At 45.6% G+C, this 24,236-nt stretch overlaps 1 protein-coding gene across 1 annotated transcript in view; it reads left to right on the top strand.

Annotated features, from left to right (window-relative positions):
* LOC148524182 (protein NDNF-like) overlaps positions 1-24,236 on the top strand; it is a 68,900-nt gene that overhangs the window by 14,155 nt on the left and 30,509 nt on the right. The window lies entirely within an intron of this gene.

Here is a 24,236-nt window from a genome sequence, read left to right as displayed (position 1 = left end):
ATGCAGATGCGAATGGTGTAGTGCCCACGAGGGAAGTTGTAATGCATTGTCCTTGGACAAGAGCAGAACTAAATTCCATCATAAAAGATTTCACCGATCCCAAAAAGGAACTAGCCAAATGTCAGAGATTTTTGAGGAATTTGGGTAGTTCTCATGAGCCAGCTAATAAGATTGGCGTGTGGTGTTAAGGGCCATTCTACCACGCAATATCGACGTGACAAAATTTATCATGGATTGTGTATTGGATGGTGACATTCCCTTAACAGACCAAGGAAACCAAGGTAACATTTCTCGCATTGTAACTCAATTGGATATATATTTTCTGGTAGTAGTTAACTGGAACAAAATTTTCACCATAAAGCAAAAGGAGAGTGAATCTGCAGAAGAGTATTGCGACCGGGCTCTGCAGGCTATCACCCAGTACACTGGGATAGAAGATATTAAAGATAGCACTCACCACAGGGGAATGATAGTCACGGTACTGATGGACGGTCTTAAGGAAAACTTAAAGACTCGGGTTCAGACCTCACAACCTGGCTGGAGGGGAGTCACAATAGATACACTCATAGAATCTGCCATAGAACATGATAAGAACATCTCAAAGAAGAGAGAGACCCAGAGTGAAAAACTAATGGCTGTCAGTATTCAAGCTCTGGAAGGAATGACAGTAACATCACAGCCAACAGACACACTTGCATCTACACACACACCTACACCTGAACAGTTATATGCCCTCACTAATCCCACGCAACAGTAAACACAGCTCTATTCTACTAACCCTACACAACCACAGGTCCCACACTACTCACAATCTTCATATCCCCCACAATACCCTTATCCTACATATCCCTACCCATATCCACCACCTTTTCCCCCTGCTCAAACCTTACAACAACCTGTGGGCCTGATTCAGACCCGCTTGCGAGCGCTGAGCACTCACAAGCGGGTCAATGGTGCCCTAGTTTGCATGCGCGAGACCCACATAGCGACGGACAAGCCGTCGTTATGGGACTTGTACCAAAGGGGGCGTGCTGTTGATGGTGAGTGACAGCACACCCCCTTTGGTGGGCGTGCTGGTGGCATGGCTGCCCAGACGGAGGCGTTCCCATGGGAAAGCCTACCATCTGGGTCCGGCCCCACTGACATCACTAGTGATGTCATTGGGAGTGATTTTGGCCAAAATCACTCCAGGGCTTGTGGCAACGAGACCCTACCGCAAGGGTATCGTCACAAGCCCGATGGTCGTGATGGTCTTGACCATCGCAACCATCATCATGGACGCTCGCATAAGCTGTGGGTGAGGATGCACAAAAAAAAAAAAAACGCCCTGATTCAGAGCGGGCGCTCATTCAGAGCGTCCGGCTCTGAATCAGGCCCTGTGTCTTCATCCGATCCACGAATATGTTTTAATTGTAACCAGCAAGGACATTTAATTAAAAACTGCAGAGTAAAAAGGGTAGGACCCCCAAACCAGAGAGTACCTGGATATCCCCATAAGGGATATGCACAGAGAACAGCAAATGTCCAGAAGGCACCAGCTCCAATTGTGGCCATTAATGCTTTATTGGAGAATGGTAGCCAACGCTAGGGGTCAGCTCATACCTGTAGTCTACAGATAGCCAGGTTAACGGGAAGTACTAGGGAAGAACCGGTCATGATGGTTGATGTAGCTGGTACTGAATATCCTTTTCTTGTAGACACAGGGGCGACCAGGTCAGTGATAAAATCTCCCGTTAATTTACAGGTGACCAACGAGACAGTACCAACAATGGGTGTAACAGGTAAAGTGGAACATTATCCTTTAACAAAGTCCACAGAGGTTACTATTGGGCCGTTGCATACCAGGCATTCTTTTCTATTGGCTGCTGCGGCTCCTACTATCCTGCTGGGCAGAGACTTGTTATGTAAGATGAGATGTGTTATATATTGCAATCCTGATGGTATATTTTTAGATATCCCCGAGAGGGTTGCGCACGAGGTGCGGGATATGTTGGACACTCCCCAAAGGATAATGTATCACTCTACAAGTTTAAATGAAAATCCATCCCAGATAGATCAAATGTTGTCCCAAATTCCAGATTCCCTTTGGACTAAGGATGGACAGGACACTGGATTAATGGCAAATGTAAGCCCCATAATGGTAAATTTGAAAAGTGGTAGGCAAGCTCCAAAAATTCCCCAGTACCCACTAAAACAGGAGGTAGAATTAGGGGTTTTTCCAATAATTGAATGATTATTGCAACAGGGAATTTTAGTCTGTACAGCTAGTGTAGCCAACAGTCCCATCTTTCCGGTGAATAAGAGTGGTGGGAGGGGTTATAGGCTGGTACAAGACCTTAGTGGTGTTATTAAGGTCGTAGAGAGCCAATTCCCCGTAGTGCCAAATCCAGCTGTCATCCTGATGCAGATCCTACCAAATGCAACCCATTTCACTGTCATTGACCTCTGTTCTGCTTTCTTCTCTGTGCCTCTCCACCCTGACTGTCAGTATCTATTCGCATTTACATACAGAGGTGTGCAATATACATGGACACGGTTGCCCCAAGGTTTCATAGACAGCCCCAGTATCTTTTCCCAGGCATTGCATGACTGTTTACAATCTTTTCAACCTGCCAATGGATCTGTTCTAATTCAATATGTGGACGATTTATTGCTGTGTTCTGATTCATTTATGTCATGTTTGAATGATACTAAACTTTTGTTGCTTCATCTCTTGCATACAGGACACAAGGTGGCTAAGGACAAACTACAGCCATGCCAATCCAGAATAAAATATTTAGGACACTGCCTAACACAGTGTTTTTCCTACTACCCCACTGATAATCCTTCCTCCAAACCTCCTCTCCATGTCACCCCATACCACCCCCATCATATTAAACTCCCTCCCTGCCAACCACCTACAGGTTCCCTTCCCAGCACTGGTCCCCGCATAATCTCTCCACTACATTCATCTCGGCCACCCATATTAAACTCACCTTCTCGCTACAGCAACCCAAATAATCTAATTCACATTTCTCCCACAAACACTGTCCCTCTATCCTCTATCCTCTGGAATGCCAGATCAGTATGTAACAAACTCGTACCCACCCATGTTCTTTTCATCTCTAAAAACTTGCATCTCCTAGCCATTACTGAAACCTGGATTTCACCCTCTGACACCACTTCCCCTGCTGCTCTCTCCTCTGGGGGCCTCATCTTCTCTCATACCCCTCGGCCTGGGGGTCGCCATGGTGGTGGGGTAGGGGTCCTTCTATCCCCCGGTTACTCCTAATAACTCCTACCCTCTGAACTATCTCTTACTTTCTCTACATTTGAGGTTCATGCTATACGCCTCTTCCAACCAGTTCACCTTAGAGTAGCTGTCATTTACCGTCCTTCCAAATTCATTAACAACTTCACTTCCTGGCTTCCTCACTTTCTCTCCTCTGAACTTCCCTCTATTATCCTAGGTGACTTCAATATTCCTATTGATATCCCCACAGAAGCCTCTGCCTCCAAACTCCTCACCCTCATGTCTTCATTTGGTCTCTCCCAATGGACCTCCTCACCCTCCCATGTGAGTGGGCATTCGCTTGACCTGGTCTTCACTCACCGTTGTGATATTTCTGATTACTACAATTCCCCATTCCCCCTCTCAGACCATCACCTTCTCTCATTTAACCTATCCCTCTCTCCTTCCCTTCCTCTACCTCCTAAGGCCACTATCACTAAGCGTAACATTGACGCTATTGACATCGTTTCTTTTTCTTCCCAGCTTGACTCACTTCTCTCCCCTATCCTCTCTCTCTCCTGCCCTGAACAAGCCATTTCTCTATACAATACCTCCCTTACTTCTGCTCTGGACTCTGTTGCTCCGGCGATCACTATTCACCCTCGCAGATTTAGACCTCAACCCTGGCATTCCAAATGCACCAGATACCTGCAAAAGTGTTCGCGAACTGCCGAGCAACAGCGGAGAAGATCACGCTCTAAGGCTGATTTTCTCCATTTCAAATTTATGCTCTCATCATACAGTGCTGCCCTTTCCCTCTCTAAACAGTCATATTTCAAGAACCTCATCTCCTCTCAGTCCTCAAATCCACAACATCTCTTCACCACCTTCAACTCCCTCCTCCGCCCACCCCCTCCTCACCTCCCCTCCTCGCTCTCTGCCCTTGATTTTGCTACCTACTTTACATCTAAAATTGACTCCATATGTCAGGACATCATATCCCACCAGTCCCCCTGCTATCCATCTCCTCTCTTCCCAGATCACCCCTCTCCTTCAATTTTACCGACTCTAACTTTCTTCTCCCCCGTATCTGGAAAGGAAGTCATGTCCCTCAACCAGTCCTCCCCCCCTTCCACCTCCCCCCTTGACCCTATCCCTTCACATCTCCTCTGCTACCTCTCTCCTTCTGCCTGCTCCCATCTTGCCCACCTCCTTAATCTCTCCCTATCAGGCACTGTCCCGTCTGCATTCAAACATGCCCTTGTCTCCCCCATACTAAAAAAAACAACCCTTGATTCTAACACTCTCTCCAACTACCGTCTCATCTCTCTCCTCCCTTTTGCTTCCAAGCTCCTTGAGCGTGCTGTTTTCAAGCGCCTTACCACATTTATTTCCTCTCATTCCCTCCTTGACCCTTTTCAGTCTGGCTTCCGTTCTCTCCACTCCACTGAAACTGCCCTCACAAAAGTCAGCAATGACCTCCTTGCTGCTAAATCCAAGGGCCACTACTCTCTGCTCATTCTCCTTGACCTTTCTACTGCTTTTGACACTGTGGACCACCCTCTCCTTCTGCAAATCCTTCACTCCCTTGGTCTGCGTGACACTGCCCTCTCCTGGCTATCCTCCTACCTCTCTGACCGATCCTTCTCTGTCTCCTCTCATGACTCCTCTTCTCCCCCACAGTCTTTTGCAGTGGGTGTTCCCCAAGGTTCTGTTCTTGGACCTCTCCTTTTCTCACTCTATACATCCTCACTAGGAGAACTCATCAGCTCTTTTGACCTCCAATATCATCTCTGTGCTGATGATACTCAGATCTGCCTTTACTCCGCTGACCTCTCTACCTCTCTCCTCACTCGTGTCTCCAACTGTCTCTCTGCCATTTCTTCTTGGATGTCCCAGCGATTTCTTAAACTTAATATGTCTAACAACTGAGCTAATCATCTTCCCTCCCCCCTACATAACCACACTTCCCACCATTTCTTTATCAATTGATGGCACAACTATCTCCTCTAGCCCCAAAGTGCGCTGTCTTGGAGTTATCCGGGACTCCTCCCTCTCCTTCAAACCACATATCCAGAATCTCTCACAGTCCTGTCGCTTTCATCTTAAAAATATTTCCAAGATTAGACCCTTTCTCACCCAGGATGCCACTAAAACCCTCATACACTCATTGGTCATCTCCAGATTGGACTACTGTAACCTTCTCCTATCTGGCCTCCCCAAATCCCTTCTCTCCCCTCTCCAGTCTGTCCTCAATGCTGCTACTAGGCTCATCTTCCTCTCAAAATGCTCTGCATCTGCCTCCTCTCTCCTACAAGCCCTCCACTGGCTCCCCTTCCCCTTTAGAACCCAATTTAAGGTTCTCACACTCACTTACAAAGCCCTCAGCCATTCCTCTCCCATTTACATCTCTGATCTCATCTCATCCGCCCTCTTCGTTCAACAATTGCACGCCGCATCTCATGCCAATTGATTACTTCCTCCCACTCCCACCTCCAAGATTTTGCCTGCACTGCTCCCCACCTTTGGAACTCTCTCCCGCTTCCCATCAGACTCTCCACCTCTCTACAATCCTTCAAACGGGCTCTCAAGACCCACTATTTCATCAAAGCCTTCCAGCTCTCATCTTAACTTGCTGCTACATACTCCTTCCTCCCTGCCTTCCCCATCTTTCACCCCTGTTTGTCTGTCCCTCCCCCTTAGAATGTAAGCTCCTATGAGCAGGGCCCTCTACCCTCTTGTGCATCTCCTTACTATACCTTCATCTACTTCTTACTCTCTACCAGGGCACCTAACACTTGATTGCTTTGCATTGTTGCTTACCTGGTGTTATGGTCATGAATGTAGCAAATTATATTATCCATGTCCTGTAATGTATTGTATTGTACTGTACTGTAAGTCACTGTAAATCAATCTATTTGTTTATGTACTTTGTAAGGCACTGCGGAACACTTGTTGGGCCATATAAATAAACGATAATAATAATAATGATAATAAAATACACGACACACCTTTAGAGAATGTAGATGTGACTTTTTATATTAATGGGAGTTGTCATAGACAAACAGACACAGGTGAATTATGTACAGGTTATGCTGTTGTAAATGACACAGACATCATAGAAGCTAAACCTCTTAGTCCTCCTCACTCAGCCCAGGTGGCACAATTAGTAGCACTAACTAGAGCATGTGAACTGGCAGCAGGCAAAACATTTACACTGACTCGAGGTACGCGTTCGGGGTGGTGCATGATTTCGGGGCTCTATGGCGTCTGAGAAATTTTATGACAGCAGCAGGCACACCAGTTGCACATTCCCGACACATAAAACATCTTTTAGAAGCAATCCAACTGCCCAAAGCGGTGGCAGTAATCAAGTGTAAAGCCCATACATGTGAGGATGACCCGGTGTCACTGGGCAACAACAGAGCCGATGAAGCTGAAAAATGGGCAGCAGGGTTAAAAATGATGTATTTCCAAACAATTGATATGCCGAAATTAATTGAGATGCAAAATTTGTGTTCAATTCAAGAAAAGTACATTTGGAAGTCCAAGAGATGTGGGCAAGAGTCCTCCGGGCTCTGCAGGGATGGACAAGGTAAGCCAGTAGCCCCCAAGGCATATTACCCCAGCCTGGCTGAGGCAGCACACGGTCTGACTCATCTGGGAAAGCAAGGTATGTGCAAGTTGGTGAGAGCATACTGGTGCGCACCAGGTTTTTCTTCACAAGCAGAAAAGATAGCAATGTCCTATCTGACCTGCTTGAGGAAGAACATAGGGAAAGCGATCCCTACCGAACTGTCCCACATTCCACCGACTGATGGACCTTTCCAGGTGATACAAATTGATTTAATCCAATTACCACTCTGCAGGAATCTTAAGTATGTATTAGTGTGCACTGATGTATTTTCTAATTGGATTGAGGCCTACCCAGTGGCCACTAATACTGCTGTGTTTACTGCCAGGAAAATAGTTCAGGAATTTGTATGCAGATATGGTTTCCCTAAAATCATTGAGAGTGACAGGGGTACTCATTTCACAGGTGATGTTTTTCAAAATATGTGTAAGCTGATGGGTATTAATAGTCGACTTCACACCCCCTACCGACCGCAAGCCAGTGCCAAGGTAGAGAGGATGAAAGGGACTATTAAAAATAAGTTGAGTAAAATCATGGCAGAGACTGGACTAGGATGGCCAGAAGTGTTACCTTTGGTCCTACATAGTATAAGGACCACTCCTAGACCCCCTCTAAATCTGTCCCCATTTGAAATACTGTTCGGTAGACAACCTCATGTGATTATAAGTCCACAGGAAGACTTGAAGGGTAACAATGAGGTAACTGTAAAGTATTTTATATCAATGAGTAAGCAGTTAAAACAACAGTAACAGAAACTGAAATTGTTGTCCAATGATATGTCTGAAACTAACTGTCATGATGTTGAACCAGGAGAATATGTTATGATCAGAAATTTCTTGCGTTCAGGTTGTTTGACTGATCAATGGGAAGGTCCATACCAGGTGGTGCTGACAAGTACTACATCTTTGAAGGTGGCTGAGAGAGATACCTGGGTCCATTCCACTCACTGCAAAAAGGTCAATCAACCGGTGGAGAAACAAGTCGGAGACAATGCTGATAGCGTGGACCTGTCGCTCGCGAACTTGTTCCGGGAGGATTGAAAAGGTTGTAGTGAGATACCTGAATTAAAAGAAATCTGCAGGTCTTGTTGTGGCAATGGACGGGCCTGCTGTGTTCATTTTCATGTTCTCTTTTAGAGTGTTCACCATCCTGGTTGGTTCGGGAATGTCCGGTTTCTGTGAAGGGGGACCGATTGTGGAGAGGGGAGTTGATGGCAGTGCTGATGGAGTGGAATCAGGAGGAGTGCAATGACAATCAGGGGAGTGTCTGACCAATCTTTGTACTGTTATTGTTAAGAGAGCTGTTATTCCGGATACTCGGGGACGGTGTGGAGGTTTATCGTCTGAAGATTCCTGTATTTGTGAGCTTTGTGGGTCCCTAGTTGATGAGAACTGTATCCAACAGTGCAAGCCTAAATATAACCCGTACTGGGGTGGGTATCCTTTAGAGGATTATCATGGCATGGTAGGCAAAGTGTTAAATCAAACTGATTGCTGGGTGTGTTCACATGTGCCACAGGGACAGCATAATGTAGGGTTGGTGCCATTTCAGCTGAATATCACGGAAATTTTAGAATTACAAAAAGGGAAAACATTGGATGGAAAATTCCTCTCATCCAAACCACCTCATTTCAAACTCTATCAATTCCAAGTAGATAGATCACTTTTGTGTTTAAACATAACCAACCCCAATAAACCCGGGAGTTGGGAAGTGACACGGAATAATCAGACGATGAACTTCTCACAAAGAGCTGATAATGAGTCCATAAACCATTATCTGTTACGCTCAATTAAATCTAGTGGGAGACATTTTAGGTACCGGTATGCATTGAGTTCCATCAAAGAAATTATTGGTAAGGTGCCAGATGGTTATTGTGCTAAAATAATACAGCCAGAAACTTGCATGTACCAGATGGAAGACCCAGAAATAGGATTGTTTGTAAGGGAAATGTGCTTAATGATAATGATGCATACCATTCCTTATGTTCTCCCTGATAATGTATATTTTATATGTGGGAGAAAAGCATATAAGTGGCTCTGCCCGAGTTCCGAAGGTTTGTGTTACCTGGGAAGAGTAGTCCCAGAAGTTATGACCTTCACACATGTTGAAATGCTTGGTATACATAAAAACACACCATCACCATATCTTCACACACAATATGAACACAGAGGCAAACTAAATATGATACCTGGTGACGTGCACAAAGCCACTCAGTTAATTAGTGAGACAACTGGCTTTCAAGTTTTAGTCACATTGGATCCCACCAGGATCGCTTGGCGTACATTAAACTTTAGATATATTCAGGAACTTGCTAAATTGATAGATAATATCACCCAGATGTACGATGACACATTCAGGTATACAGGAAGAGAATTGCAAGCATACAAGAAAGAACTGGTGCAACACAGGCTAGTGTTAAATTATTTAACTGCTGTTACTGGAGGGTACTGCGTAACCTTGGCCGCCCAATTTGGAGTAAAATGCTGCACCTATGTCACCAATGATACCAGCGACCCCAAGGAGGTGATAGACCGAAAGATGGATGAAATTCTGCAGCTAAAATGGGAATTTCGTAAGAACCATAATGCTTCAGTGGCTGAAGTAGGGGAGAAGATAGAAGGATGGGTTTCATGGCTGAACCCAGTGAAATGGTTCTCAGGTCTAGGGGAATGGGTCCAGGAAGTGATCGCCAGCATAGGCAAATTCTTAATCCTTATACTGATTGTCATCATAATAATTGGCATATGTGTCCGGCATATTCCTATTGTGTTGAAGTGTGGAAAATTTTAAAATAGAGTAAAACGAAAGAATGAAATTATGATGGTGGTCAGTATGAATACTGAGGTAAATACAGAACTGCATTACAACCCTGAACTAGGAAATACCATCATTTAATGTATTATATTTAGACCTGCATAGAATGTATTATTGAAATGTTATTTTTTAAAATACCTCAGATAATGTAAAGTCTCAAATTTCCCCTTCAAGACTGCCTTTATAGGACTGGTGTATCCCCACACCTTTCACTTGATCTTCCAAGATCCGCGGTGTGCGTATAATAGTAGTTTTATGTCCCTACTCAGAGATACATTATTGATGGATTAAGAACCACCTTGTGCCATCCCATAATAACACTAAATAGTATATAAATGTAAGCCTAAAGATTATATTTTAAAATCAGATAGTGATAGCATGTTGTTCGCTATCAAAGGGTGGATGGTCGAAACTGGATTATTGGCTGAGACAAGATCAGTTTAAAATTTAATCACAGCGATGCCATCTTGCGACTGGCCGCAAGACGCCATCTTGGAAATGAAATCTCAAGACGACATTTTGCGAATGGCCACCCAAGCGCCATTTTAGATAAACTCACACTTTAGTACATGTGGCGATATTACTATTAGCATCATGCGATTGCATTTTACACCATTTCTCATACACACATTAATACGCACAATTGCGCAGTTAACTAGTTGCATATTAGCGAATACATAAGATCCTGTATGAAAACGCTGAATATTAGCTTCATGCACACGCATCTGCCCCAAGTTAACTAGCGTCTTTACATCAAACCCCACATACTCACACATTACATATTCACATACAAGGTTCCATAAGCTTTAAGGTATAAGATTCAAGTATGCACATTTACTATAATTGCTATGAAATAAAGATTATTTTGTAACTAAGGTTTTATACGTGATAAATAAGCCATGTTTGGTATTGTACTGATGCGTACTCTCTCAACAGTATTCCGGTAACATCGATGTAGAGATCGCAACATGCATTCTCAACTTATGGACCGCAGAGACTTCAAGCAACAAAATGTACATTATATGACCAACTGTTAGGATTTGCATGAGGTGGGAAACCATAGACCACCAGTTGTTAGAGGCTGGACTGTGTCTATTTGAACCAACCTGTTAGATGCCTTGTAACATATGCCCACTCTTTTAGGACCAATGGTATTAGCAACAAACTTCTCTATTGTGTTGTCTATCTCTGGGGGGGTAAAAATATGTGTGCTCTGACCCTGGGTTTCTAGTCTTCGTGCTGAATGCTGATTGACGAGGGGTTTCTTGCTGATGCCTACAACTGGTCCAGAGCGCTGTGTATGTATAACTGTACTTGGGTCTGTATAATTCCTTTGCGCTAAATTGTACTTATAACTAGCATGTAACTGACTGTACTTTTACTTGAATAATACTTTGTGCTTTGGAACCACAGGTTCTAGGTCTGGAGTCTTTATTTACTGTATCACTGCGTACGCAAAATAGCGTTATCCTTAGAGGTTTATAGGCAGGATATCAGAAGGTATAGGCAGGGGTGTATAGAGGTTCAAAGGCAGTATCGTTACTCTTATACCACGCCCAATTTCAAGTCTGGTTTTAGTAAGCCACAGAACCTGTGTAATTCTTGAGTGTCCTGGTTTAGGGATAGTATGGTAAGCCTACCTATGATCCATATATGATTTAGCAGGGAGACAGAAATAGGGATCCTACCCTAGAAACAACAAATTATGTGCTGAGAACCAACAGGTGTCATGGTAATAGCAATTTTAAGCAAACAGTATCACCTCAGGGGCCTCTGATATAGTATGACTATATGTTCCAGAAAGCCCTGGCAGCCATTGGCTGTTTGTGAATACTAGAGATGAGTGGGCTCAGTTCTCATAGAACCAAGTTCACCTTAACTTCCAGAATCTGGGGGGAGTTGAGACACAGCTCGGATCTCCAATCCTGCCCCGGAACCCTATCCAAGGCAAAATCACCAGATCCTGCTGTCAGATCTTGCAGTTTTGCCTGGGGTGCCAATTTCAAAAGTCCCATTAAAATCAATGGGTTGACTGCTGGTGGCTGAGAGAGCCATCTGTCACAGCTCTCAGCCAATCAGTGCTTCCTCATAGACTTCAATGGGGAAGATGTATGCAAGATGGCGGCCCCCACTGCACTGAGGACACCACCGCCTGCACTTGCTAACCCACTGCCGGAACCCCCGCTCATGAATCCACCAGCACCCTTGCACTGAGGACACCACAGGCACACTTGCACTGAGGACACTGCCGACACCCCTGCACTGAGGACACCGATGGCACTGAGGACACTATCAGCACCCCCACTCTGCCAACACCGCTGCCATCCCCCACACTGAGGACACCGCCGGCACCCCCAGCAACCCACACACTGAGGGCACTGCTGGCACCACCACACTGCCTACAACACCAGCACCCCCGAACTGAGTACACTGCTGGCACCCCCGCACTGAGGACACCACCGACACTGCCAACATCACCTGCACAGCAAGTGCACTATTGATGTATCCAACCCACACTGTATCTGACCTGCACTGTCACCCACACTATATCCAACCTGCACTGTATCCATCCAACACTGTATCCAACCTGCACTGTATGCAACCCACACTGTATCTGACCTGTAGTGTATCTAACCCACACTGTATCCCTCACTGTATCCGACCTGCACTGTATCCAACCCACACTGTATTCCGCACTGTATCCAACCCGACTGTATCTGACCCATACTCTATCCAACCCACACTGTGGGCCTGATTCAGACCTGGTACCTATGAGCGTACGCTCGCATGATGCGTATGCAAATATTTGAAAGTGACGCGGCGGGGAGCGATCGCTCGCCAAGGCATAAGCACGCCCATCGTACCTGTACGAGCATTCACTTTGTGTATGCAGACTCCCCTTAGTGTATGCAGAGACGCCCACTGCCCCACGTCATCTCCTGGAATTTTATGAAAACATTGGTACATCGACCACTATCGGATGTGAATGCAGTGCTTGTAGCATTTTTTTACCGCAAGCATTGCGAGGAAAGAATAAAAATAAATGAACTGCGCTAGGTATGTCTATACAGCTGCTCAATTAAAAAACATCAAGTAATGGAAAGGGAAAACGAGCGCTTGTTAAAACTAGATCAGGGAGAACAAAAAAAATGAAACAATAAAAAAAAAAAAAATTATATGGACAAACAAACAAACAAATGAACAAATATAAAACACTGAAACCATATGTTTAAGCTCTTTTAGGAAAAATTGATGGCAGGTCCAAGCAAGCGTGCAGTGGTATGTTAAATCCAATGCGACCTAGCTGTCCCTACCTTAATCTGTGGCTTCTAGTGCTGGCAGCATGTTGAATTGCCTGCACTGCACAGGAAGCTGCACGAAGTGTAAGTGGGGTAGCGGTGGTTGTGAGCAGCGGCACAGGATGACGTCAACAAGTCAGGAAGATCGTCAAGTTGTAGTCCAGTAATGCTCCACTGTTCTTCCTCCACACTATCTCAGGGGTCCAACGCGTTTCGTACCTGCCTAGGTACTTTTTCAAGGATAGTTTCCTTCTCTCTGGTTACTTCCTTATATAGGGAAAACTTTATTAACCAATAAAAGCATTGCAAGGAAAACAGAGGGGAAAAAAAAGCTGGTGACGTGTACTATGACACTGGAGGATCATTCAAAGAGGCATTTGGAGATCTTCTCGTGCAGATGGTGAGCTTGAAGGTGAGAAAGGACCTCCCTGACATGAAGTTGGTGAGACTGTAAGTCCTTTCAAAAGATTAAGATGTCGTCTAGATAGACCATGACGAATTTGTAAAGGATGTCCCTGAAGATCTCGTTCACATATCCCAGAAAAATCGCTGGTGCGTTTCATAACCCAAATGGCATTGTTAAGGCTTGACCATAAGGAATTAGTCCTGCAACAGCCTTGAGGGCTGGTATACCTTGGCTGGATGCGGCCATGCAGCAGCCTTGAGGGCTGGGTATGTCTTGGCTAGTCGTGGCCCAAAAGCCAATGGTGAGATGCAGCCTTTGGGCTGTGGGAGCAGCCTTGAGGGCTTATATGCCTTGACTAGCTGTGGCCTGAAAGCCAAGGGTGTGATGCAGCTTTTGGGCTGTGGAGGCAGCCTTGAGGGATGGATGCAGAATTTGGGCTGTGGAGACAGCCTTGAGGGCTGGTTAGTCTCTGGTGTAATATGCCCAAGGGTGTGGAGGTGAGACCAGTGTTGCTGGGTCAACAGTGATGGTGATGCGCTGGATTGCGCACTTTAGATGCTGAGATGAGACCAATGCTGCTGGGTTAAAACTGGCGATGGTGAACCAGATTGCACACTTTGGACACTGAGGTGCGGCCAATGTCGCCGGGTTGACACTGGGGATGGTGCCCCGAACTGCACACTTTGGATGCTGAGGTGCGTCCAATGTCGCCGAGTTGACAATTGCAATGGTGTGCGGACTGTGCATTTTGTACTCTGAGGTGCGGCCAATGTCGCCGTGTTGACACTGGCGATGGTGTGCCGGACTGCACACTTTGGACACTGAGGTGCGGCCAATGTCGCCGGGTTGACACTAGTCGCCGGACCCTGGCATGCGCCCCAGGATGAGAATGCATGCCATGCCGCATAGATGATACAAGCAACACTAGCAGATAGCGCGTGAGTCGGACCGCCTGGATGGAACAAATGGCTAAACACAGCAAAACAGGATTCTGGAACTCGACTGAGGAGACAGGGCACAACTGGGAACTTGAGAAATGCTATCACCAGCATGGAGTGAAGGGCTGGCTGGAATGTAACAAAAACAGAGCCCAACCAGAACGAGCCTCCTTAATGATAGACTAGTGTGCATCTGGGCTTTGCATAGACAATAGAATCAATTAGTTTGCACCTGATACTGCACACAGACAGGCAGCAATTACTGTAGAGCCTCAGTGGCAACTAAAGCTGGAACTGCCAACAGTATGCTACAACCACAGATCCTAACAGGAGGAAGGAGGAGACTTCAGCGAATGCTTGTCCAGCGTTCACTCCGCATAGCATTTGCAGCGCGGTGGCTTGTGACAGGCATGACCAAATATTCAAAATGACCCTCCTGGGTGTTGAATGCAGTCTTCCATTTATCTCCAGCTTTAGTGTGAATTAAATTGTAAGCACCTTGGAGGTCCAACTTGATGAAAAAGTGGGCACCACCTACTTTATCAAAAAGTTCAGAGATGAGTGGAAGCAGGTTACAGTTCTTGATGGTGATCAAATTGAGACCATGGTAGTCTATACAGGGTCTGAGCCCGCCGTCCTTCTTTTCAACAAAAAAGAACCCAGCTCCAGCAGGAGAGGAGGATGGTCTGATGAAGCCTTTAGCCAGGTTTTCTTAGATGTAGTTGGACATTTCCGCAGTCTCTGGGACAGACAACGGGTAAATACGACCCCAGGGTGGCATTTTCCAGGAAGGAGATCAATTACACAATCCCAGCAGTGATGGTGAAGTAGCTGGTCCGCTGCTTGTTCATTAAAAACATCAGTAAAATATTGATAAGGTGCAGGTAAACAGGAGTCTGAGATGACACTTGATCAATCAAGGAGAGGTTGATCCACTTGATGGATATGCACCGGAAGTACACGAGTCAGACATCGATGAAAGCAGCCAGGACCCCAAGCTAGGATTTGCATAGCAGACACCCCTAGGACCAGTTTGGGTCTGGCATTTCCCACAAGAAGAGGAAAAGTTTTGAGGTTATGATCTGGAGCTGCACAGTAAAGACAGAGGCCCTGATTCAGAGCCGGACACTCTGACAGAGCTCTGGCTCTGAATCAGGGTCGGCTTTTTGTTTTTTTTTAGAATGGCCTCCTGGCCACTTGCATAGCTGTGGGTGACCACCCACAGCTATAGCGAGCAGCCAGGAAGATGGTCATGATGGTCAAGACCATCGCGACCATCGGGTTTGCCACGAGACCCTTGTGGTAGGGTCTCATTGCCGCAAGCCCCAGAGAGCTTTTGGCTCAAACAGAGCCAAAAGCTCTCCCACTGACATCACTTGTTATGTCACTGGGGCCGCCCCCAGATGGTAGGCATTCTCAAGGGAATGCCTCCGTCTGGGGAGCCACCCCCCCGGCCCGCCCACCAAAGGGGGCATGCTGTCACTCAACATTGACCGCACGTCCCCTTTGGTACAAGACCCGGAGCGACGGATTGCCCGTCGCTATCTGGGTCTCACGTATGCGCACGATGGAGCCGGCTCCATCATGCGCTCTGGGCCACTATCGACCCAGTTGCGAGCGCTCAGCGCTTGCGACCGGGTCTGAATCAGGCCCAGAGCTTGTTCTGAAACTGACATGTACATTCAGCCACAGTTAACCAAAACTTGTTGATCTGCATGGGCTCTTCTTTACTTTGTAGCAGCAGAAAGCGGATGTGCCTCTGGAAAAAAATGGTCCCGAAAGCAGTCCTCTCGACCTCTACTTGTCAACTGCTCTATATGGTGTAAATCAATCTTGATACACAAAGAAATTTTTTCCGTGAAAGATTCAGGAAGATCCTGAGAGGCTAATTCATCTTTCATTTTCTCAGAAAGACCATGAAGGAAGTCAGCCTTGAGGGCTTCTTCATTCCATTTCAGTTTGGAGGAAATCATTTGGAATTGGACCACGTACTGTCCTACAGTACGGGTCCCTTGTCGGACTCAAAGGAGATCAGAGGAGGCCGAGGCAGTGCGACCCGGCTCATCAAAGATTCTTTTGAAGGCAGAAATAACATTTTCATACTCGGTTCTGAGGAATACCTTTCAGAGGGGTTGAAAGCTGAGGTCCTGTGTTGAGGAAGGAATCAGAGGTGAGGGGCCTGAATATAATTTCTCCCCATCCACAAGTATTGGGTGTTGGCGAGACCTGACCAAAGGCGCGGAGTCTAACCTGCCGGAAGGTGTTCACCAATGACCCCTTCAAGCGGGATATGGGTTTAGCTGCTCCCGACAAGCAGGTCGCAGTGCTTTGGTCAGGTACCCGATACAAGTGGGAAACGGAGAGAAATACACCACTATGGCCCAGAGAGAAGTACTTGGGAGAAGTACTAATGTGTATAATACTGTATACCCTTTGGTACATAAGGTGGTTCAGTGACTGTACTCTGTGGTGAGTACAGAGTACATGAGGTGCGACTCCAGACACACCAGAGGATGGTTGGGTAAATTTGTACACAGATGTGTGTACTGTGGGCCTGATTCAGACCCGGATGCTATGCTGCGATCGCTTGCATTGAGCGATTTTTCACAATCTGCGCATGCGTATGAGTCGCAATGCACAGTCAATGCGCAAACCAGTCATTGCGATGGGAAAGTGCTCGCCCACAGCCCGCAGTCGGGCCGCTATTTTGAATGACAGATAGTGCCATTTGTGGGTGGTAACAGGGGAAGGTGCTTGAAAACGGGGGTGTGGATGTGCTAACGCATGCATGCGCAACCGTCAGAACGGCGTTTAATGGGTGTGCATAATTAGCAAAGTAGCGACATTACACACGTGACTGGGTTGTATTTTAGCCTGAACTGCTCGCAATGTTGTGGTGGGAAAAGGCTACCACAAGCGATGCGAGCAGCTCCGATGGCTCTCGATGTTCCCGATTAATCCTACAACTGCCGGAGATGACATGTGTTGCGAGTGGCAAAGGGGCGTCTTTATACAGGTGCGAGTGCATAGTGCGGTCACTCGCTATTACTTAGTGGGCGGCTTTACGCGACGCAGTGCGAGCACATGATTTAAATAGCCGGCCCCTTTTAGCCAGCGAGCGGCCGCAAATAGAGTCCCGGTCTGAATCAGGCCCTGTGTACACAATGTGCGACTCCAGACACACCGGAAGATGGTTGGCAATTGTACACCTTGGTGTGTACTATGTACACAATGTGCGACTTCAGACGCACCGGAAGATGGTTGGTAATTGTACACCATGGTGTGTGCTGTGTACATAATGTGCGACTCCAGACGCACCAGAAGATAGTGGGTAATTGTACACTGTGGTGTGTACTGTGTACACAATGTGCGACTCCAGACGCACTGGAAGATAGTTGGTAATTGTACACCGTGGTGTGTACTGTGTACACAATGTGCGACTCCAGACACACTGGAAGATAGTAACGGAATGCAATAGCAATAACTTAGAGAATGAGGAACAGGAACCTGGAACAGAATAACGATCAGCATACACTGGAAGTGATGACGTTGCACAGGCAACTTCCTGGTGTCCAGAGCCCAGTTATATAACCTACAGTAGCAGTTCATTGGATGATGGCGTCAGCTGACCGAGACTACGCTACCATTGGTTAAGGGAACAGTCTGGTGAGAAAGACTATAATGGCGGCACCCATGACGACAACTTTGGAAAGCAAGACATGGAGCCACACATGGAAGTCCAGAAAGCACCTAAGGCAGAATCCTCAGTGCGTCACCCGCCGCCACTGATGTCTGACCGCATGAGAAGTCAGGGGAAGCCGGTGCTGGGGTGAGTAATGGCCGATCATAGGCCGAACCCTGACATTAGTTTGATTGGTTATTGCTAATCCATGAATAATTTGCTGAACATTTTTAAACAGAAATAACTGCTGTGTGTTTGTGCCGCTGCTCTGTCGCTTACTTTACCTAGCCAGCTCACTGTAGCCTTTGGCCTGTATTGGTAAAAATTAGTGAAAACAATATTGTGAGCTGTGAGGTGGTAAAAATTTACTGGAAATGAGTGGAACTTAATGTTAATATACTTAATGTTAATATACATAATATGGGGCTTCGAGAAGATTCCTCGTGCTGTAAATGTGACCCTAATAAGGCAACTTTCTGGCATCTCCTTTAGGAATGCCAGGTTGTGCTCTTTTTTTGGAATCAGATGTGGGACATTGTCTATATTACTTTACCTGTTCTGCTCCCCCTTGACCCATTTATTTGTGTTTTTGGTTTCTGCCTTGAAGAATCGTTTAATATTATAATCTATAAGTATGTTTTTAAACTGTTATCTCTGGCCAAGGTTATTATAGCATGGGCATGGCTGGGGTTAGATCCTCTTTTTTTTCATAGCTGGATCTCCCTGGTCAATGATACTGGTAACCATGAGAGATTTCTTTATACAGCTAGATGATCTCTCCACAAAATATGGTCACCATGGTACACATCTACCTATGATCAAAGGTTATCATCTGACACTGGCTGATTGGGAGGGGGGAGGGGGGGCACTTGTTCTTGTATTGTTTTATTTGCTGCCACACTGCTTTACTATTATTTTGCTACTGATATGGTTTGCATATATATATATATATGTCTGTGTATGTATGTATGTACCGTATGTGTGTATATATATATTTATTTTTATATATATATATACATATATATATACACAGTTGCGTCACAAGGGGGGTCCGAGGGGTGACACCAAAGTGCAGACTCCGCCTCTGGTGACAGGAGCCGGGTGCTGCACTGTAGAATTACGTGCAGCACTCGGCTCCTGTCACAGTGAAGGAGCCAGCACTACAAACATACTGGTCCCCGGGGGCAGCCCGCACCTCCTGGACCCCCCGGAGACACTAAAACCAGGGTTCGGGTGCGCGGCCCCGCCCCCACATGTGAGGCCCTGCCCACTTGTCCTGAGGCCCCACCCCTTTCCCCGGCGCATGCGACTACGCCGCGCTCCTGCTTGTACACCCGCACCGGGTGCAACTAAAGGTGAGGACGCCACTGTATATATATATATATATATATATATATGTGTGTGTGTGTATACTGCTGCATAACCGCACATACAGTATGTTATGTTCTTGTATATGTTGTTTATACGTATTTTTCTTTATTGAAAAAACAATAAAATACACTTGATTAAAAAAAGGTTAATAATACTGTAGGAACAAAAACAGGCAAAAATTATACGATTTAAGATGTTATAATAAAAAAAAAATACAGATCCAAAAACAAAACACGTGAGGGTGGTTTTGCAAAAGCAAAACCAAAGCACGAAAGTTAATCAAGATCCAAAACCAAAACATGGGGGCCAGTGCACATCTCTTGTGCATACTAGAGCTGGTTATTTACTAGTACCTGCATTCGCTGACTGGCAGAGGCCACTGAGCAAGTATTTGCATTATAGCTGTGATAGAAAAAAATAAAGATACACATAATATTTTGATAACTCCTTGCCTGGCATGGTCACATGAGATATGACTGCAGCCAACTGGGCTGTCACTGACACGGTCACTTCCCATGTAACCATGTAGTCCTGCTGCAATCCCTGACTGTGAATGTGAAAGTCTATTCTGCATACAGTATGTGGCTCCCCAGCAGTAATGTAGTGGTCTGTGACTGCTGACATCATTCCGAAAATTTCACCCCAGAAAGCTGTGCAAATGACACTCAGGGACGCAGCGCCAAATTCTAAAAGTGCCTGAAGGGCAACTTTGTTTCTCTTATAACTTAACACATGCAGAGATCAGCTGCAGCAGAAGGGACAAATGATAAGTCCCCCTTGACCCACATTCCATTTCGCTCTGTATTAGGGGTGGGGGAGAGGCAATGCCACATCAGGGCGGGGTAATGAAGGTAGGGATGATATATTGCCATGGTGGGGGGGCAGGGAATGGGAGATGCCCCCCCCAAAGTTTTATTTACTCTGGGGGGGGGGGGTTACGCAATGCTTAGTGGCACCTTCAAAAGTACAAACAGTTTGTACCCAGTGACACTGGTGGTGGGATCTATCACTCCACATGGGTGAGGGGGTAAGGTGTAATGCCACTGGAAATCTGTTGCTGCTGGAGGATGAAGACATGTGTGGTGGGAGGTAAGGTCCTAGGGACTCAGGAGCTCATTCAGAGCCACTCATTAAGATGCATACTCTCGCTGCTGCCGATGGTATGCAGTGTGTATGCATCGAAGTGCGCATGCGCATACCTTTGCGAAAGTTCACAATGCATAGACAGCCCAGCAGAGTGAGAGACAGGGGAAGCCGTTTGTAGGTGATAACAGGGGCTGGCCATTAAAAACGGGGGAGTGGAGGTGCAAACGCAGTCGTGCCTGAGCATCTCAACGGCATTTTAGAGCTGTGCATAATTATAAGACAACATAATAGTACACGCCACCTAACTTGTTTTACACTGAAATGCTCGCAGTGCTTGCGGCAGGGTATGGTCAACCTCAAGCGCTGCGATAGCATCCAATGTACCAATGGTTGCATACACTTCCTGGACATGACGTTTACAAGTGGGCATCTTAAAACAGGCTGGTGGGTGTCTGCATACACTATGTGATCACTCTCTAAGAAATACTGGGTGTGTTAATGCATTGCTGTGCGATAGCACTTCCTACGCAATTTGCATACACATCGTGCAAGCGATCTAGTGGGCATCTCTGAATCAGGCCCTCGGGGTGCAGGGGGGAACCCTCTTGGCATATTTTTGTTCAATATAAAAAATAAATATATTTTTTAAAATATGTTCTAATTTTTTTTTTTTTTACAAACACAAAATTTTCTGAGCAGTTTTTTTTTAAGTGGTTAAATCAAGACAACCCAAAACCTCTTTTCACCATTTTATTCAACTTCAAAATGTTCTTTCCTATTGTAGTACAATATGAGCCTTTATTCATGACATAGTTCAATTGTAAATAAAATTAAAAAACTGCTTCTTAAGGAACCTTTCAATAACATTGCACTCAATGGACTGGGAGAGTCAATAGCCAATCATTCTATCACAAGCAGTTTCCTTCAATAGCTTTGTATAACTAATTGACTGGGTACTTCTTCTACCAATCATTTGAGGACAATGTGATTTAGAGGAGGAGCTGGAAAAATATTAAATTTTTAAAGTGAACAGCAAATAATGAGCACTTAAAACATGCTCTGGGTCAGACACCTGCTCAAATATAATGTATTTTCTTTGAGAGCACCTGTAATAAGCACTTTGTATGGTCAAAAAGACTTCTTAATTTTTTTTAAAATCCTTTACTTTGTTTGATAGAAATGGATGATCTGTTGTGGAACGATTAGACACTAGGGCTTATCGAAAGAAACTAAGTTGTGAGTTTGAAATTCGAATAATGCGTAAAAGTTGTGGCTCCATAACAGTAACTTGTGTGCAAAATTTCAGCTCGGTCGGATAATTTTTACTATCCCCAGCGGGCGCTTGAAGTTTAGAAAATTTGACACAAATTAGGATATTTTGTAATTAGGTGAAAGCACGGTTTTGGGGCACATATTTTGGCAATTAAGTTGTTTTTAAGTGAAAACTCTTCAATTGAACTCAGGGCCTAATTCAGACCCGCTCGCGAGCGCTAAGCACTCGCAAGTGGGTCGATGTTGGCCCAGTGCGCATGCAAGTGATGTCAGTGGGAGTGCTTTCGGCTCTGATAGAGCCAAAAGCACTCCAGGGCTTGCGGCAACGAGACCCTACCACAAGGGTCTCGTCGCAAGCCCAATGGTCGCGATGGTCTTGACCATCGCGACCATCTTCCTGGTCGCTCGCTATAGCTGTGGGTGGTCACCCACAGCTATACAAGCGGCCAGGAGGCCGCTCTACAAATGAAGAAGGACGGCCCTGATTCAGAGCGAGCACTCTGAAAGAGCGTCCGGCTCTGAATCAGGCCCTCAGATGCAAACCTTTGGGGTAGACGGTTCAGACGGGGTCTGTACCCCCCTAAAAAAAGGTCAAAATATTGCAAATTTCCAGGAAACGCCATGTTTGCAGCGTGTGTTCCTGAGATTAACTGACCCTTTTTTCAGGTATTCTGGCTTGTAAAATATTATTTTCTAGAAGGTAGGGAGTAGGGATGGACATTGGAAGCCCACCATCAAATGCTGGCAGTACTTCCACCATTGAAGCCTTCGATGCAATGGTAACTATCGCATCAAAAGAACTTGATGGTAAAAACTATTGACATGATTTGTGCATGCAGTAAAAACCCTGCAGCGCAGTTGGCAGGGTGTGGGATCGGGGCGTGGCTAGGAGCGGGGCCCAGAGCAACATACATACTATGTCCGCTCTAGTGTAGATAGCAGCCCTGCTGTGCTATGGGGACTGAAGGGTACACTATATGTACATATAGCATTCGGCTCCAGAATCCATCATGCACGGCACTGGTGGGGAGGCCACATATTGACCACTAACGAGAGCAGTGTTTGGAAGACTAATGCGCATTTTCTATGAGGAGTGTTCAAGCTTTGATGGCTTAAAATCATCTTTTCCGGTGTCTGAATCACTTCTAGATTCACTAGAAGAATGTTGTGTGACATAGCCTATATATGCACATGCAGGTTCAAGAACAGAAGAACGAGGCAAAGGACTAGGAGCTAAGTCATCAGTCTGTGCTGGCACATGTGTGTCTTTCCTGTTTAGATGCTTTCACAGTGCTTCAGTCTCCTTAACATCTATTCCTCCTATAGACATAAGCCTGGAAGATCGTTGGTCATTAAAAAATCTCATTCAAAAGGAGGAACATTCCTTGTCTTATCGCAAGTGCAAGATTCCACGGGCTGGCACTTGCAAGCTGCAATATCAAATAACATTCTTCTAGTGAATCTAAAAGTGATTCAGACACTGGCGAAGATTATTTAAAGCCATAAAATCTTGAAAGCTCCTCATTGCAAATGCGCATTAGTCTTCCAAACACTGCTCTCGTTAGTGATCGATATGGTATGTCAAATAAGGAAACTGCTGCCATATCAACTGCAGTTTTGCAAGACTTAGGTCTCATCACTCCCAATGATATCTGATCAGTCATTGATACTCCAAAGTGAAGAAAACTTCAATACTGTCTCAGAGAGCCAATCAGAGTGCAGCCCTTGCCCAGCAGCAGTCACTCACACAGCACGAGACACACTCTCACGCTTTCAGTGTCAGGTGTGTCTCTGCTTCTCACTGCCTGGCTGTAACACACTAGACTAACTTCAGTGGCCTCCCCACCAGTGCCGGGCATGATGGACTCTGGAGCTGGACTGTATATGTAAATATAGTGTATCCTCCAGTCCCCATAGCACAGAAATGCTGCTAGCTACAGGATACAGTATGTATGTATGTTGCTCCAGGCCCCGCTCCTAAACACGCCACATATAAATAGTTTTTACCATCGAATACTTTTGATGCGATGGTTAGTTACCATTGTATCAAAAGTTTTAATGGTGGAAGTCCAGCCAGCATTTGATAGTGGGCTTCAGATGTCCATCCCTACTCCTTACCTCCTAGAAAATAATATTTTACAAGTCAGAATACCTGAAAATAGTGCCAGTTGATCTCCGGAGCACATGCTGCAAAGATGGCATTTGGTGGAAAATTGCAATAGTTTGACCTTTTTTTCAGAGGGGCACAGACCCCCTCTTAAACATCAACCATTAAGGTTTGTATCTAACTGAGTTCAATTGAAGAGTTTTCAACTAAAAACAACTTAATTGCCAAAATATGTGACCCAAAACTGTGCCTTCACCTGTGTCTAGTCAGAATGCCTGAAAATAGTGCCAGTCGATCTCAGGAACACACGCGACAAAGATGGCATTTCATGGAAAATTGCAATATTTTGACCTTTTTTTCAGGGGAGCACAGACCCAGTCTGAAACGTCTACCATTAAGGTTTGTATCTAACAGAG

This window comes from Taudactylus pleione, unplaced genomic scaffold, assembly GCF_031769625.1.
Source record: "Taudactylus pleione unplaced genomic scaffold, aTauple2 ptg000121l, whole genome shotgun sequence".
In the NCBI taxonomy this organism is placed as follows: Eukaryota; Metazoa; Chordata; class Amphibia; order Anura; family Myobatrachidae; genus Taudactylus; species Taudactylus pleione.
The sequence above is the reverse complement of the archived record's forward strand: the minus strand, read 5'-3'. Positions and strand labels throughout refer to the sequence as shown.